A 19,119-nucleotide genomic window follows, 5' to 3' on the forward strand; every position below is an offset into this window, starting at 1 on the left:
CAGCCATCAGCCTAGCTGCCTATGAGCTTATTTAATTTATGTTCCTACCATTTATGTAATGCACCCTTAAATTTTTAGACTAAGGCCATTTGAACTATCTGTTATGTGGTCACCTGAGCCTTGTAAGCTCCTATCCGTTATGCTTTTAGTCAATTTGTCATGGTTTGGTTGTGTTTTGCTGTTCGTCAAGTACCATTTCAGATTATTATGATCTATCTCTCTCTCTAATACTAATAGACTGTTGTTTGTTGTGTTTTGCAAGATGCAATGACATGGATTTGGTTTGGATGGTCAATCAAGCACTTGAATTGAAATAGGAGACAACAGACAACAAATGGGGCAGTATTTCTTTCTCTTTTCTGTCTTTAACTGTATATTACATGTACATTTATATTTATTTTTTATATATACTTGCTGTGTCCCCGATGGGCTGTTTTTGGAAAAAAGCCGTATCCCGTGTCCCCGTATGCGTGTCGCCGTGTCGGTGCTTTTTCGCTCATAGCCATACATACAAGCAGCAAAATCTGAGAGAATATGAGACCCGACGTCTTCCTCCTCTTCCTCCTTGTCTTCATCTTCCTCATTGGCCTTCATTGGACAAGTCTTGATCCGTATAACTAGTCTTAGGTTGTCTTCCATTATGTGCAGCTATAGTAGTCTCGAAAACCCATGTAAAAGTCTCAGTCAGCTCCTCGGCAAGGACAAGGAGAGCCTGATTTCAGCGTCGAAGCAACCCCGTTGCCTGCCTCTTGTCCTGGGCTGCCGGAACATCCTCGAGCTCGTCGGCGATGAGCCAATTCCTCAAGCCCAATGTGCTACGGCGGTACATGGGCACATCGACGCTGAGGTCGTGGGCCACCTGGATGGCCGGTGGACAGGGCGCCGGGCCGTCGCCGTGATGAAACTGCTCACGTTCGACATCATCGGGACGCTCCCCTGCGGCCTTGACCAAGCCGCTGCCAGGGAGCAGCTCCCCACAGCGTTCGCGGACATGCTAGAGGGGATGTGGTCTGTGACTTTGGAATTGCGCCCTTGAAGGCGTTCCGCAAGAGCCTCAGGGCGAGCGCGAGGGACAAGAAGGCCAAGCTGGAGCACGGACGAGGAAAAGAAGGCCAAGCTTGAGCGCGGTGAGTCGTCTCGGCAGCGGACGACCTCGTGAGCTGCCTCGCCAACATTCGCGCCGAGACGGCAAGCAGCTGCTGACGGAGAAGGAGATCGTGGACACGCCATGGTCGCCCTCTTCGCTGGCAACAACACGTCCGTGCTCATGACTTTCATGGTCGCACAGTATGGGACCATGGACAGTATTTTTTGAGAAAAAAAAATGTTGGCCTTGGGCCCAAAACAAATCTGGGATGTGACTACCTCGGCTCCGCTTTAATTGCCGTGGAGGAACTGCTGCGATAACAAAATCTCGTTTAAAGCTCGCGGCGAGTATTTCGGATCAGAGGGAGTAACAGATCTCGGGATATACCAGATTAGAGCGGAGAGGGCGCTAGCTCCATCCATCCATAAATAACAGGGCGCCGGCTGGCCTCCATAGCCGTCATCACTCTTGGTGGTCTCCGTCGAGTGGTCTCCGTCTCCTACGAATAGCAACTATCATCACACGTGCCGCCCGCCGCCGCGCTCTGCAGCTCCGCTCCGATCCACATGGACTCCTCCTCCTCCTCCATCTTCATGGTGGCACCTGCAGTCGTCGTCCCGCCACGTACACATTCGTCGTCCATTCGGTACGGTGGCCATCAATCATTACTCGAACTATAATTATTAAGGATTTTTTCACTGTTTTGATCCTTAAGGCGTAAGTTCATCACGTAACGAACTCGGTTCGAAAGTATTTCACGTTTTGACCCTTTTGGAAACGCCACATTCCGTGGCGTTGCAGCCCTGTTATGAAACGCCAGTCTACTGGACGTTGCGGGCCTCGTGTGCAACGCCAGTCTACTGGACGTTGCGGCCCTTCCCAGAAACGTCAAGGTGGCTGGCGTTGCAGACATGAGGTGAAACGCCAGGGGCAATAGCGTTTCTTGCCTTTATATTCTGCCACCCCGACCCCCTCGCCCACCAACCACCATTTCTCCTCTCCTCTTGTTCTTGTTAGCCCGAAAAAGCTCTCCCTCCTCCTCACCATCCCCCCCTTCGATCTCCCTCCTCCCTCAACCTTTTAGTAGGTTCTTTGGGGAAAATCGAAGAGGCCGGTAAGCTCCTCCAATCCCTCCAATTAGTTTCTGCAATGATTTTGTATTTGTGTAGATTTCTTTTGCACTAGGTGTTCTATTTATGTTGCATTGTATTGGTTGGTTTCTTATTATTGAGTAGATTTAGTGTTAGGTTTTGGTTAGGGTTATGCCTAGTTTGGTTGGACAAGGGTTAGGGTTAGTGTTAGGTTTTGTGTTATGCCTAATTTGGATGGACAATGTTTAGGGTTAGGGTTTGTGTTAATGCCTAATTTGGATGCAAATGGTTAGTTGTTTTGTTATACTTAGAATTGGTAATTTTGTCCCCTTTTTTAGATGGACAAGATTGTGAATATTCATTATGTTGACAAAGAGGCATTCATGAATGTTGCTATTGTTGACAAATATGAGGAAGTGTTGACATTTCTTGATAGTCCTACTTATGAAGAGGTTGTGGCAGAAACTCGGATAAGATTGAAGTGGGTTGATCCAAGTGACCAAGTAGAATTATTAGGAAGATATGATGTTGGGTCGGCACACAAGTGTCGAATGAAGACAATGCCTATCAAGTCTAATTTGCATTGGGTTGCATACAAGGAGGCTGTTGCATCCTCGATAGACAAGTCACTCGAAGTGTTTGCTAGTACGGTGGTCAATGCTCCTCTTCATGTTGACTTGAACCAACCCATAGTAGATGATTTGAGCCCGTATAATGTTGTGGCACCTATTGTTGAGCATAAAGTAGAAGTGCAAGTGAATGAGTATCCCCAATATGAGTTTGGAGGTAGTGCACCGATCAAAGATGATGATCATGAGTCCGACGAAGAGTATGAGAGGCAACACAACATTGTTGGTGACGTAGAGGCTCAAGTAAGGCATGATGACATGGATCCTGACATTTTTTATCAGCGTGCTTGTGTGGACGAGTCGGATGATGAAGGCCCGGAGAATGAGTTGGATGAGGATGGCTTCACTGAGAAAGAAGTAGAGTGGTATACAAAAATCACCGGGAGGGATCACAAAGTTCCCTTGTTTTGTGATGTTAGCCTTGCAGATAAGGCTTTAGTCGACGGTGGCATGAGCAAGACAATTGAGGCTAGAATGTTCCCAAGTAGCACACAACGCTATCTCAACGTCTTACCTAAAGAAAGGTCTGATGTTCGAGGACATTCTAGAATTGAAGATGTGGTTGTGTGAGTATGCCGTCAAGCACTACAGGCCTTTCAGAGTTGCTTACTCGGACTGTCACAAGCGATACACCGTGAATACTACAAAGCATTAGAATACTACATCAGTTACATTTTTTCATGTTAGACATTGATCAACAGGAGAAACACGTGATACAAAAGACTTACTTATGTAGCTTCACACTTGTCTCGACGTAATCCGGCGGGGTGCGTTGTTGTACCCCGAACTGCTTAGAAACACGATGAGGAAGATGCCACTCCACCGCATAAAAGCATATCATCGGGCACCACACACGCCAAAGATGCTGGTCACGAAGGCACATGTTGCTCAGAGGATACTGCCTAAGTACCGTGTACGGCCTCCAATTAACCTACATAACAACAAGTCACTCAACGATCCATGAAAAAAAATCAGCAAATTTGATAAAGCATTTACCTATTCGTAAGTTAGCATGTCAAGCTCGCTTATGTATGCCTTATACCGCCCCATAGCCACGATACTCGTCCATTGGACATTAGCCCATGTGTGTGCGATAGTGGGGTATCGCTCCTCGTCCCCATCAAACGGGTACTTCCAGGGTTCTTCCGAAGCAAGGCTGAAGTTCCGACCCACAGGGATACGCTCCCACATCCAAACCTGTAGGGCCCAGACGAAACCTCCAAGACAGGACGTCGGCTTACTCCTCATGCATGCTCCATCCAACTACAGATTTAATAAAATGAAAATGCATCATATCCCATTGAATAAAATGAAAATGCATGATATCCAGCCATACCTGACGGTACAAGAAGGCTAGTGCCGCCGAACCCAACTCCACTTCACATCCCAGTCACGAAGCGGATCCAAGAACATCCATGAGGCTGTGTCCCCAGTGCCATCAGGAAACACCACTTGGGTCAAAAGATTCCAGAGATAAGCACTCGCAAACCTCTCCACAACAAGCGGACTAGCATCCCTTGGGCATCTGTGAAAATGTCTCTGTATCCAAGAAAACAACACACCAGATGGCCTAGGATCCTTCCTAGTTTCATCAGTCCATGGCTCGGGTTCAACACCAACCAATGCTGCAACCCGTTGTGGCCACCCGGCCGCCCTAACCTTCCCTGTAAGAGCCCTGCCCTCGATAGGAAGCCCGGAGATCATAGCAATATCCTCCAAGGTTATGCTCATCTCACCAAGAGGAAGGTGAAAAGAGTGCGACTCCGGCCTCTATCGATCCGTAAGTGCTGTTAGGGCAGTGGCGTTCAACCATGGTGGTGTGCCTTTAAAGTTGAGCACAAATTGAAGAAGATCCATTCTTCTAAAATATGGCTCGTAACGAGGGTCATATACAAGAGCTTCATTGGGGTTGTGCCCCCTCAAACGAAGTAGTGGAGGAACCTAAACAAACAAAGGCATAATTTGTTAATTGACTCAACTTGTCAAAATATACAAATCATGGAGTATATAAAAATAATCATCAACAAAATCATAATTACCTCTCCTCTTTCAACTAGCACCGCACGATGCTTCTGCTCATAGTAGTCATCAAGACCCGGATATTGATCGGGCCGAAACATCCTACATAATAAGAAGAAAATTATTACCGGCCTCTTCGAATAATATGAACTAAACCTAGGCATAAACCTAATGCGGATAATATGAACAAAAGCTAGGTTATACATATAGCCACCAAAAACTACACCTAGACACCTATTAACAATCACAAAACTACACCTATTAACAATCACAAAATAAATTTTACTTCAAAACATACGTACACCTAGTGCAAAAGAAATCTACACAAATACAAAATCATTGCAAAAACGAATTGGAGGGATTGGAGGAGCTTACCGGCCTCTTCGATTTTCCCCAAAGAACCAACAAAACGGTTGGGGGAGGAGGGAGATCGAAGGGGGGATCTGGAGGAGTAGGGAGAGCTTTTTCGTGGAAGAGGAGGAAGAAAGAAGTGGAGGTGGACGAAGGGGCCGCGGGGCAGTTACTTATGAGGCCTGCAACGCCAGCCACCTTGGCGTTTCTGGGAAGGGCCGCAACGTCCAGTAGACTGGCGTTGCACACGAGGCCCGCAACGTCTAGTAGACTGACGTTTCATAACAGGGCTGCAACGCCACGGAATGTGGCGTTTTCAAAAGGGTCAAAACGTGAAATACTTTCGAACCGAGTTCGTTACGTGATGAACTTACGCCTTAAGGATCAAAACAGTGAAAAAATCCAATTATTAACGAAGTACTTCCTCCGTTCCTAAATATAAGTCTTTTTAAAGATTTCACTAATGGACTACATATGGATGTATGTAGACATACTTTAGAGTATAGATTTACTTATTTTGCTTTGCACGTAAACACCTAGTGAAATATTTTAAAAGACTTATACTTTCTCCGTCCCAAAATTCTTGTATTTGATTTGTCTAGATATGAATGTATGTAGACATGTATTAGTATTTAGGTACAACGATTTCTAAGCAAACCTAAGACAAGAATTTTGGAACGGATGGAGTATTTAAGTACGGAGGGAGTATATGGCTGGCATGCATGCATGGGCCGCCGGGGGATGACGATGATGCATGCGCGCGCAGGTCATAGCAACCAGCAGCCGGTGGCGCTGGCAGTGGCGAGGATGCCCAAGAGGACGGTGGCTGCGACGGCGGGAACAGAAGTAGATGATCAAGAAGATGGATGCAATTATGACCACGCTCCTGCTGTCCACACTAGTGCTAGCACCAAGGAAATCCAGGTAGTACTGTGTGTATATTGGGCACCTTTGCATAGATGTCGTCGGATCATACGTCACCATTGTATTTATGACAGAATCAGTAGCATGCATTGTTTTTGAAACCAATTTATAATCACGTGGAGGGTACTAACGCATGTAAGTAGAAAATCAAAAGAAATTATTTGGAAAGTACCACTGATTCGTTCCTTCTACCAGCTGGCACCTAGATAATAACCTATATCATCGGTTATTAACATTATTATTATCCATATATAGCTTGACAGCATCACGGACTTCAAATTTATCATGGCTTTGCCCCACCCCCCGGGCATATCGTTCTAATTCGTTCTTGTGCAGAATAATGACATCTCGGCCGGCAGCAACCAAGACAAGTATGGCAGCGCTTCTACGCCAATGCCGGCTACTATGAGAGATTCGGTTGTAGGTGTGCAAGCTTCAGCTGGCAACACAGCCTTCTTTACTGCACGGACTAGCTTCAGTTGCACGCCCGGCCATAGGCTTGAGTCGGCTCAATACTGGGTAGATCAGATCCATCTGGCTGAGTCCCTTGGGAATCACGGGGTCGCCGCGACATTCTTTCAGCTTGCGTTTGGGTGCATAGAACAGGTGCAACCTTATTGACGATCTTATTAACGTATATCTTATCTTTGTTATGCACTTGTGTGTGTGTGTGTAATGGTTTTTTCAATAAATGTTGCTTCTCTGAATTCGGTGGCTTTTGTGGACAGGCAATCCAAATCCGCAGGGTCATGGGTGAATTTGTTGCCTTACACGGAGAGACATGAGGGTGCCATAGCCTCTGTCCCTTTGTTTGGTCAACTTCTCGCTGCCCACCGTGACATGATGCAAGTGAGGCAACCAGAATTTTGATGTCGGGCACAAGCAACAAGCTAGCATGCAGAAATAGCTTGGAGATCGAGTCCTCCTCACGTGACCAGGAACTACACAAAGCAAGCTAGCTAGCTAGTGGGATGAATAATTCTTCATATCTGTCGTAATATTCTTGCTACTCTCCGGATCGGTCGAATGCTTTCTTTATAAACAGTTAATAATTAAGGTTTTATGCTACAATGGCAACTTATTTCTTATGTAATTGGCCTGGGGATTCCTATTACATGATCACGTAGTGCAAATCTCTCAGTAAGATTATGTCCATTCAGTACAATAAGCTACCATGATCTCACTCTTTTGATTCTTAACTTAGCAGAAACACATGCATCGTATTTCACATGAGTAAACAAGATGTGAAGTAGACTGGGCGATCTTCTACTCCCTTCTTTCGGAAATAAGTGATGTGCTTTTAGTTCAAATTAGTAATATAATTTTTCGCTCTTTCTTATTTGGAGTCTGATTCAGTAATTTTACATTCTAAGTTTCTAACAGTAACGAGACACAAAGAAAACAGTGGAACCAAACCCACAAAACTGGAAGTATGTAGTATACTCAATCCCATCGCATGACACTAGACCTCGTGTTGCTATCCAATCCGCCTAAAACGGAAAAAAGGGAGGTTTCTGTTGCAGCCGCGCACATAATTTGTTTTTTTTAGTATCATAATAAAATTATTTTGTTCTGCTGGGAAAGTTGGGCACGCGAATCTCGTTCCTAGTGCAGCGGGCAGTTGCATTATCATTATTATCTGGATAATCCGCGATCCATGCCATGGACCAGTTCCATGTCCTGCCGTGAACTCAATAGTTTATACTTCCTCTATTTAAAAATATTATTGAGACTAAAATAATTCTTTCTAACAACAAATATTATTATGAGTATGTAAATTCATTTATTTTGTTTCGTATGTATTTAGATAATACTATTAGTTTTTTAATAAAAGTTCTAAAAAACGTATATTTTCTTCGTTCTTAAATATAAGTCTTTTTAAAGGTTTAACTAAGGGACGGACATATGAATGTATGTATACACATTTTGGAGTGTAGATTCATCATTTTGTTTATATGTAATTTCTTAATAAAATCTTTAAAAGACTTAGGAAACGCTTCTGGCCGGTGCGCCGGCCGAACCGTTCGGCCGGCCGCACGCGACCGCGGGACGTCCGCTAACTTGACATGCAATGTTTTTCGTCTAAAATTGTTGCAACCAGCGTCATATTTTCTACAAACGTTTTGTTTTGCTACATCTGTCCGTTAAAAAAGCTACATCCACGGTTGGTTGCAACTCCAGTTCGTCGGATTTTCGTTACAATCGGTGTTTTTTACTTTTGCTACAACCGTGTTAATTTTTGCTACAACCGGCATCAATTTTTGCTGCAACCGTTCACTAAAAAAGTTGCACTCCATGCCACGTAAATATTTGTTACAACCGGTGTTTGACTTTTGCTACCACGCACCGTCAGTTTTGTTTTTTGCTACGATTTTTTGTTGCAACCGTTGAAAAAATTGTTCCATCGCGCCGAAATTTGCTGCATCGGAAGAAAAAATATTGCATAAAGATCTAACGGTGTAGACGCGCGGGGTTGGTGGATCATGCGGCTCGCGCACGACCGGCCGAAAATTTCGGCCGACGCGTGGGTCGCAGTGCACTGGCCAAAGACTTATGTTTACCAAGGAAGGGAGTACATATTGCGCCAAAGACTTATGTTTACCAACGAAGGGAGTACATATTTAGGAACGAAGGGAATAGTAGTATTTGTATGACGCGATTCCCCTGTGTGACTCGCTGGCCTGTGGAGCCTCCTGCTTGGACAGTGCATGTCCCCTGCCTCGGGTGACCCATGAAGGGCCGTGGGGCTCCAGAAACGTGCAAGGAGATGCTGTAATCGATCGGTTTTATGTTACTTTAACGGTTTGACCTGTGGTTTAGCTGGCAATTTTGTTCACGACACTGAACACTTTTAAGTTCAGATTTAGACGGGTCTTTCAAATTGGAATGCACAACAACTGGAAGAGGCGGCCGCGGTGGCGTCGTCCGCAGGATCTGGGGCTGCGCCCCGACGGCTCCTGCCCGGCAAATCGGGGTGGGGTGGCGCCTCCCTTCCCATGTTTTCAGGCCCTTTTCCGCGTTGTGGTGCTGCGTGGGGTGGTGCCAGATCCGGTTGCTTTGGCCGGGTCCGTCTCGACTGCGACTACCAACGATTGGGTTGATGGTGGTGCGACGATGGTTGGCGGTGGCTCTCGCGTGATGTCGACGCATCGGCTTTTCGGGAGGTGTGCGGGCTAGCGGAAGTGCGGTGCGTCGGGGTGTGGTGTTGGACAATGCTCCGGGCAAAAGCTTGCTGGCCGGCGGCGTCTGCGTCCGTGGACGTCCTTTTACCTCATTGGAGGCATCGTCGAGGAGTACATTCCCTGCACACCCCCGGTCCCAGGACTTGGAGTAAAAACCTAAAGCACGGACGGGCTGGGCGTCGGCGTCGGCATCATCGCTTCCCCCTTTGGGGCGTCGTCTTGAAGGCCTTGGGATCTGGTTTGCGCTCTTTATGGGCTAGACACTCACGGCGCTGCAATCGGCAGGTGCCCGACTGACAATGAGGAGGTTCTGGTGTCGCGACTTGTGTGGCACCGGTGGTGATGGTGCGGCCGATCTGGGTCGACGGTGGTGTTTGTCGTGCTTGAATGCTCCTGATGCGTCTCTGCTTGGCGGTCCCTGCGGCTACGCTATTGACACACTGGTGTCGTGGCGTCTTCTCGCCCTCGCATTACCGTTCGAATGCACCCCCTACACAGGTGGTGTCGCGACGTCGTGCAGTCTTGGTTTGTGAGGTGTCGTCGGATTGCGTCGATGATGCAGTGCTACAGCTTGGTTCGCTAGGCGATGCCTTCGATTATGGCGATGGCACACAGGTGCCATGGGGTCGTCTCGGTCTTACATAGCCTTCAAATGTGCCTCGCGATACAGGTCCTGGGTCGCGACGTCGTGCAGTCTTGGTTTGTGAGGTGTTGTTGAATTGCGTCGACGATGCAGTGCCATGTGGTTTGGACAGGCTGGCCAATGTTGCTTGTCTTCTCCTATGATGTACTTTGTTGTGTTTTCCTTCCTTGTTCTTCCTATTAGATGTGTTATTGGCGTGTGTTTTTTGTTTATCTCTTTTTTATTGTGTCCTTTGTACTTCTGATTTGCTTGAACCTATTCTGCGAGGCTGCAAAACCTTATAGTCAAATTTGAAATACAATTCAGGTATAAGGTCTTGCCCTCCCCCGATAACCTTTAAAAAAATGGAAGTGAGCAATAAATAGGCGCCCGATACACTGAATGCAACCGACGTTTGTTGATTCAGAACATCTACATATAAATTAAATAAGTTTATCGCAGTCGAGAATCAAAATTAAAGCATGCACTTTTTCTATTTTATTTGTAACTACTAGCAAAATGGCCCGTGCGTTGCCACGGTAGAAAAGAAAAATAATCTTTAATGATGGTGACCACATTATGTCCACATATCATCGCTTGATTTAGAAATTTTATGCATAAATGCAAGAAAATGTTTCTTCTTTTAAATTTATTCACAAGTTGAAGCAATATTTACATTTAAAAAAAATATATATCATGGTTGTCAAAATCTTGGTAACTCAAAGATTTATTCTGAATTTCGAGATTTTTTTTAGAAAACATACAATAAGAATCCGATCCATCCAACAGTTAATTCTTTAAAATTCACATAGGTATATTGTCACAAAGACTTAGAAGCATTAATGTTTAACTACATACATTAGATCTTTCGTGAACAATTTTACAAATATGGGAACAATTTTAAAATCGAGAAGATTTTTTAGAATTTACAAACATTTACTAAAAATCGTGAATATTTTTTATATTTCGAACGGGTTTAAATATTTTCTTTTGAATTGGCGACTAATTCAAGAAAAGACGAACATATTTTTTGATGTTGGAGGATTTTATTTTAAATTCACAAACATTTTTTGAAACGCATGAAGTTTTTCTGAATAAACAAACATTTTTATAAATCAGTAATATATTTATTAAATTCATGGACATTGTTTTGGAATTTGCAAAAAAAAATAAAAATCCATCACTTTTTGAATCCTATTTTTAATTCAAAATAAAAATTCGTCAGCATTTTAATTCAAAACTCCTTTTTTTAATATGCAAAAGTTTTTGTAATTCTAAATTATTTAAATTATAAATAAACAAAAATGGAACGGAAAATTTTAAATAAAAAAAAGAAACTATCAAAACATGCATTAGCTATTTTTAAAATTTTATGACATTTTTTAAATGCATTAACATATTTTGAATTAGAAAGCATTTTGTTAAATGTCTTTAATAATTTTTAATACATGGAATTGTACTTGAGCTCATGGACTTTTCTTATTGTACAAACATTTTTCTAAAATTGCAAACATTTTATTATATATGCGAGCATTTTTTACAAAACTCCGAACAGTTTTTGAAGTCACAAACATTTTAATTTTTTAAATATGTTGATTTATAATTTTCAATTTATTAAATTTTTAAAGATTATTTGAAGTTCTAAATTATTTAAAATAAAAAATTAAAACGGAACTGAAAATAAATAAATAAACGGAACTAAAAGCATGCGCCTGTGCATCGGCCGGCCCATACGGTGTGCTGGATATTCTCACAGCATGCAGAGCGTAATATAGAAGGTTTTTACATGGCCGGCCCAGTTCAAGATTTTTCGCTTTACGAAACGTTTTCTATTACTTATCGGTGGCATGGTGGGTAGTTTATTCAAACTTTAAGGGTAATTTCAAGACGGACGACCAGAAACCGTATTTGCTTTATTATTAGGGAGAGATTTGGGAGAGATACTCGTAGCACCATCGCCTTCCATGCGGTGGCACAAGATTTGCTTTTATGCATGTTGCTCATACATGAAGCAAACGGATTAGAATCCTCCGTATCTAAATAATTATATTTAAAAAAATTAAATTATTTTTTTCCAACTACAATTATTTGAGATACATTGGGAGTATAAAATAACAGAATGTCATAGATTAGCATGCCTCTGCACGTTCAGATAGTTTGGTAGTGCTCAAGTATTCATCGATCGCATACTCTTTTGGTAGTGCTGAATTATTCATCGATCACATACTCTTTTTCATGGAACATAAGGTATACAAGAAGCAATGTTCTTACACCATAATCTGAACACTCATTTATGTGCCTTTTAATGTCTTCCTCAAATTATCTTTCAGCAAGTACACATGGAGAAAACCAACTTTTAGTCTCTTCTTCTAATTCTTTAATAGTTGGTGCACATTGAGAAGCAGAATAAGCAGGCATAGGCAGTGCACAAGTTCGGCAGTTATATGTGGAAAGATACAAAAATTTAAAGTAAGTTGAGTATTTGCGTATCCTCTCCTCTGGTTTCTTCACTGAAAGACTTATCCATTTTCATGAGCTACTAAATTCCAGAACATTCAGGAGCTTATACTTTCTGTTAGAAAATATAAATACATTGTGATTAGGATCAGAATAAAAAATAAATATAAAAGACTATGCCCCACATTGCAATGGATTTAACAAATTGCTGCACACACCTAGCGATTTATCTGTATTGTACTTGTCTTGATCGAAAAAGACTTTCATCCCGCTTTATATATAAAGCAACGATCAACAACGTCCGATACAAATGCATGCCAACACAACACACACACATCCAACACATAATACATAGGTGTTGATGGCAGCAACATCACTCCTAGCACAAACGCGCGAAGAGATAAGACCGCATACGACGAACCGTGCATTTCAAGGCGGTGCCTTTAGGAAGGATACGACACCGGAGCGCTGCCACCGCCCGATCTGAGGATCAATGTTTCCCATGGAGCAGCACGACAGGCGATGAGAACCGCGACGATGCCTTCAAGAAGGGAACAAGCTTCGTTGTCGCCGGTCTGTCCGAAGAAAGAGCAGATTTTCACCTCGGCCAACACTCACCGTCGTTGATCGCCACACCACGGATACCACGCCACCCACACGGCCATGGCCACCAAGCAGCACCAAGCCACGACCTCTACCCAAGAGCACCGCAGAAGCACCTCTAGGACCGTCGTCCTCGCATCCAAGACCTGGACACCACCTCACCCGAGATCCGCCACCGCTACCCCAACCAAAGAGACGAGCGAAAGGGAGCCGCCTTTTCTACCCCTGGGCAACCCCCAACACCGAGACCCAGTAGACTAGCCAATACGGCCTTCATCCACTCATCCTACACCACCGGGCGTGAGACGATATCGGTCCTGCGGCACCGGGTGCGAGACGAGGTCGGTCGTGGAGCCTCCTGCTTGTTCAACAGATGCATGTTCCTCTACCTAGGATGACCGATGGAGGGCCATTGGAAATTCTGTAGGCACGGAGGCGAGAGACGGCCCGACGGGCACAAACATGGGATGGCGGCGCTGTGCACGCGCGATCGTAGGGCAGCGGCGTTGCAGGTGCGGGGTGGAGCCTGCCAGTGAGCGCTAGGGGGTGGCGCTGCAAGGCAGACTTGTCGGCACGCACACCTCCTTGAGCATGGCCTCCGGCCGCCGGTGTTGGTGAGAACGGAAAGGAGAGACAAAATTGAGAAGGGGGGAGAAGGTGTGAGACACACAAGTGGGGGCCTGATACTTGTGAATGCGTTGGGTTTTCCATGAAGAGGGACGGGTTATCGCAACATAATATGGGTAAGTATTTCCCTCAGTTTTGAAGCCAAGGTTTATCGAACCAATAGGAATATCGACCACAACTGTCTTGAGCGGCTGCACACAAAAGAACAAACAACTTGGACCCAATGCGGTTAAGAGGGTTGTCAATCCCCTTTTACTTGTTATTTGCAAGCGAATGAGGTTCATAGATAATTGTAGGTAGCAAGATAATACAAAAACAAGTAAATGGCAGCAAGGTATTGAAGGTTATATATATATATATATATATATATATATATATATATATATATATATATATATATATATATCTGTGTGTGTGTGTGTGTGTGTGTGTGTGTGTGTTGTGAATAGACCCATGGGTCATAGTTTTCCCTAATGGCATCTCTCATGAAAAATAGCATAGGGTCGGTAAACAAATTACTATTGAGCAATTGAAAGAAAAGCGAATAGTTATGCGATATTCACGACAATGATCATTTGTATATAGGCATCATGTCCATAAACAAATAGGCCGACTCCTGCCCGCACCTATTACTATTACTCCACTCATCAATCGCTATCCATCATGCATCTAGAGTATTAAGTAAAACAGGGTAATGCATGGTGAACAATGTCATGATGTAGACAAAGTAAACTCAAGCAATATGAATAAACTCCATCGTTTTATCCTTAGTGGTACCAACACAAAGACACATCTTGTCCCCTTCTGTCACTGGGATATTGAAATTCGCCAGGTTGAACCTACTACAACGTGATACGTCTCCATCATATCTATATTTTTTTTACTGTTCCATGTCAATATTGTACAACTTTCAAATAATTTTGGCAACATTTTATATGATTTATTGGACTAACATATTGATCAAGTGCCAAGTGCCAGTTCGTGTTTGTTGCATGTTTTTTTGTTTCACATAATATCCATGTCAAACGAAGTCCAAACGAGATAAAAATATATGAAGAATTATTTTGGAATACATGAGATTTTTGGGAGGTGGAATCAACGTAAATGGAGGCACACGACCTCCACTACCCACCAGGGCGCGCCCATACCATCTGGAATGCCCTGCCCTCTAGTGTCCACACCGTGAGTCGGTTGGACCTCTTCTTCAGTAGCAAGAAAGATAATAGATGAAAAATAATCGTGTAAAAATTTCAGTATGGTCGGAGTTATGGATCTCTACGAAGGGCCAGATTCCAGAAGCGCTAAACAGAAGAGAACAGAGAGGGGGATCCAATCTCGGAGGGGCTCCTGCCCCTCCGTCGCCATGGAGGCATGGACCATAGGGGGAACTCTCCTCCCATCTAGGGGGTGGGCCAAGGAAGAATAAGAAGGAGGGGGGCTCTCTCCCCCTCTCCATCGGTGGTGTCGGAGTGCCGCCGGGGCAAGGATCATGACAGCGATCTACATCAACAATCTTGCCGCCATCAACACCAACTCTCTCTCCCCCTCTTTGCAGCGGTGTAACACCTCTTTTCCTGCTGTAACTCTGTACTTAAACATGGTACTCAATACTACATACTATTTCCCAGTGATATGTGGCTACCCTATGATGTTTGAGTAGATCTGTTTTGTCCTACGAGTTAATTGTGATATGATGTTATTGATATGTGCGGTGCAAAAATAGAAACTTTGGTCGTAGTGCGTGAATTTACATTATTTACTTCTATTTAAAAAGTTTCTGAAACTTTTACACAGTAATGACATGCAATTTATTTATTTCTTCCTAATGTTTCAGAATTTTTTAAGTTACCTAAGTATGGACAATGTTTAGATTACTACAGATTGTCCTGTTTTTGATGCATTATTTTGCTCATTTTTATGAAACTATCGATTGTATCGATGGTATAAACCATGGAGAAGTTATATTAGAGTAGATATAATGAAAAAACAAAATATGAATGGGTTTTCAACAGTACTTAAGTTAGTAATTTGCATTATTATACTATATCGGATCTCACGAGTTTTCTGTTAAGTTTTGTGAGGATGACGTGTCAGAAGTTCGAGGAGGTCTTGATACGTCCATTTTGCATCATGCTTTTATGTTGATATTTATCGCTTTATGGACTGTTATTATACTTTGTGGTACCATAATTATGCCTTTTCTCTCTTATTTTGCAAGGTTTATTTGAAGAGGGAGAATACCGACAGCTGGAATTCTGGACTCGAAAAGGAGCAAGTTTGAGTCCTCTATTCTGCGCAACTCCAAATGCCCTGAAAATCAACGTGGAATTTTTTCGAAATTTATAAAAAATATTGGGCGAAAGAAGTGCCAGTGGGGAGATGCTATGGGCCCACAAGCCTGGTGGGCGCGGCCTGCCCCCCTGGCTGCGGCAACAGGGCTTGTGGGCACCCTGGTGGCCCACTGGCCCCCTCTTCTGCTATATGAAGGGTTTCGTCCGGAAAAAAATTAGGGCGGTGCTTTTTCGTCTATTCTCCGCCGCCACGAGGCGGAACTTGAGCAGAACCAATCTAGAGCTCCGGCAGGACGATCCAGCCGGGGAAACTTCCCTCCCGGAGGGGGAAATCGTCGCCATCGTCATCACCAACACTCCTCTCATCGAAGGGGACTCGTCTCCATCAACATCTTCATCAGCACCATCTCATCTCCAAACCCTAGTTCATCACTTGTAACCAATCTCCGTCTCGCGACTCCGATTTGTACTTGTAAGGTTGCTAGTGTTGGGGAACGTCGCATGGGAAACAAAAATTTTCCTACGCGCACGAAGACCTATCATGGTGATGTCCATCTACGAGAGGGGATGAGTGATCTACATACCCTTGTAGACCGTACATCAGAAGCGTTAGAGAACGCGGTTGATGTAGTGGAACGTCCTCACGTCCCTCGATCCGCCCCGCGAACAATCCCGCGATCAGTCCCACGATCTAGTACCGAACGGACGGCACCTCCGCGTTCAGCACACGTACAGCTCGACGATGATCTCGGCCTTCTTGATCCAGCAAGAGAGACGGAGAGGTAGAAGAGTTCTCTGGCAGCGTGACGGCGCTCCGAAGGTTGGTGATGACCTTGTCTCAGCAGGGCTCCGCCCGAGCTCCGCAGAAACGCGATCTAGAGGAAAAACCGTGGAGGTATGTGGTCGGGCTGCCGTGGAAAAGTCGTCTCAAATCAGCCCTAAAACCTCCGTATATATAGGTGGGAGGGAGGGGGCCTTGCCTTGGGGTCCAAGGACCCTCAAGGGGGTCGGCCGAGCCAAGGGGGAGGACTCTCCCCCCCCAAACCGAGTTGGACTAGGTTTGGTGGGAGGGAGTCCTCCTCCCTTCCCACCTCCTCCTTTTTTTTTCTTTTCCTCTTGATTTTTCTTCTCTTGGCGCATAGACCACTTGTGGGCTGTCCCACCAGCCCACTAAGGGCTGGTGTGTCTCCCCAAGGCCTATGGGCTTCCCCGGGGTGGGTTGCCCCCCGGTGAACTCCCGGAACCCATTCGTCATTCCCGGTACATTCCCGGTAACTCCGAAAACCTTCCGGTAATCAAATGAGGTCATCCTATATATCAATCTTCGTTTCCGGACCATTTCGGAAACCCTCGTGACGTCCGTGATCTCATCCGGGACTCCGAACAACATTCGGTAACCAACCATATAACTCAAATACGCATAAAACAACGTCGAACCTTAAGTGTGCAGACCCTGCGGGTTCGAGAACTATGTAGACATGACCTGAGAGACTCCTCGATCAATATCCAATAGCGGGACCTGGATGCCCATATTGGATCCTACATATTCTACGAAGATCTTATCGTTTGAACCTTAGTGCCAAGGATTCGTATAATCCCGTATGTCATTCCCTTTGTCCTTCGGTATGTTACTTGCTCGAGATTCGATCGTCAGTATCCGCATACCTATTTCAATCTCGTTTACCGACAAGTCTCTTTACTCGTTCCGTAATACAAGATCCCGCAACTTACACTAAGTTACATTGCTTGCAAGGCTTGTGTGTGATGTTGTATTACCGAGTGGGCCCCGAGATACCTCTCCGTCACACGGAGTGACAAATCCCAGTCTTGATCCATACTAACTCAACTAACACCTTCGGAGATACCTGTAGAGCATCTTTATAGTCACCCAGTTACGTTGCGACGTTTGATACACACAAAGCATTCCTCCGGTGTCAGTGAGTTATATGATCTAATGGTCATAGGAATAAATACTTGACACGCAGAAAACAGTAGCAACAAAATGACACGATCAACATGCTACGTCTATTAGTTTGGGTCTAGTCCATCACGTGATTCTCCCAATGACGTGATCCATTTAGCAAGCAACAACACCTTGTTCATAATCAGAAGACACTGACTATCATCGATCAACTGGCTAGCCAACTAGAGGCATGCTAGGGACGGTGTTTTGTCTATGTATCCACACATGTAAATGAGTCTTCATTCAATACAATTATAGCATGGATAATAAACTATTATCTTGATACAGGAATTATAATAATAACTATATATTTATTATTGCCTCTAGGGCATAATTCCAACAGCTAGTAGTGTTGATTACTCTTTGTAGTTGATGCTAGTTGGATTACTTGGTGGAAGAGTTTATGTTCAGATCCTTGATGCTACTCATTACACCTCTGATCATGATTATGATTATGCTTTGTGAGTAGTTACTTTTGTTCCTGAGGACATGGGATAAGTCATGCTAATAATAGTCATGTGAATTTGGTATTCGTTCGGTATTTTGAGATGATGTATGTTGTTTTTCCTCTAGTGGTCTTATGTGAACGTCGACTACATAACACTTCACAATTATTTGGCCTAGAGGAAGGCATTGGGGAGTAGTAAGTAGATGATGGGTTGCTAGAGTGACAGAAGCTTAAACCCCAGTCTATGCGTTGCTTCGTAAGGGGCTGATTTGGATCCACTAGTTTAATGCTATGGTTAGACGTTGTCTTAATTCTTCTTTCGTAGTTGCGGATTCTTGCGAGAGGGGTTAATCATAAGTGGGATGCTTGTCCAAGTAAGGGCAGTACCCAAGCGCCGGTCCACCCACATATCAAACTATCAAAGTAACGAACGTGAATCATATGAACATGATGAAACTAGCATGACAGAAATTCCCATGTGTCCTCGGGAGCGTTTTTCCTCCTATAAGACTTTGTGCAGGCTTGTCCCTTGCTACAAAAGGGATTGGGCCACTTTGCTGCACTGTTTCTACTACTTGTTACTTGTTACTTTTCACCTGCTACGTTTCACCTCACTACACCATCACTTGTTACCGCTACTTTCAGTGCTTGTAGTTATTACCTTGCTGAAAACCGTTTATCAGAGTCCTCGTTGGGTTCGATACTCTTACTTATCGAAAGGACTACGATTGATCCCCTATACTTGTGGGTCATCAAGACTCTTTTCTGACGCCGTTGCCGGGGAGTGAAGCACCTTTGATAAGTGGAATTTGGTAAGGAAACATT

The 19,119-nt window shown here is 44.2% G+C and overlaps 1 pseudogene; it reads left to right on the forward strand.

The window, feature by feature from the left end:
- The first annotated feature begins 534 nt into the window (after positions 1–534).
- LOC123409044 lies at positions 535–1,315 on the forward strand (annotated as a pseudogene).
- Positions 1,316–19,119: the final 17,804 nt, after the last annotated feature.

This window comes from Hordeum vulgare, chromosome 7H (assembly GCF_904849725.1).
Source record: "Hordeum vulgare subsp. vulgare chromosome 7H, MorexV3_pseudomolecules_assembly, whole genome shotgun sequence".
Lineage (NCBI taxonomy): Eukaryota > Viridiplantae > Streptophyta > Magnoliopsida > Poales > Poaceae > Hordeum > Hordeum vulgare.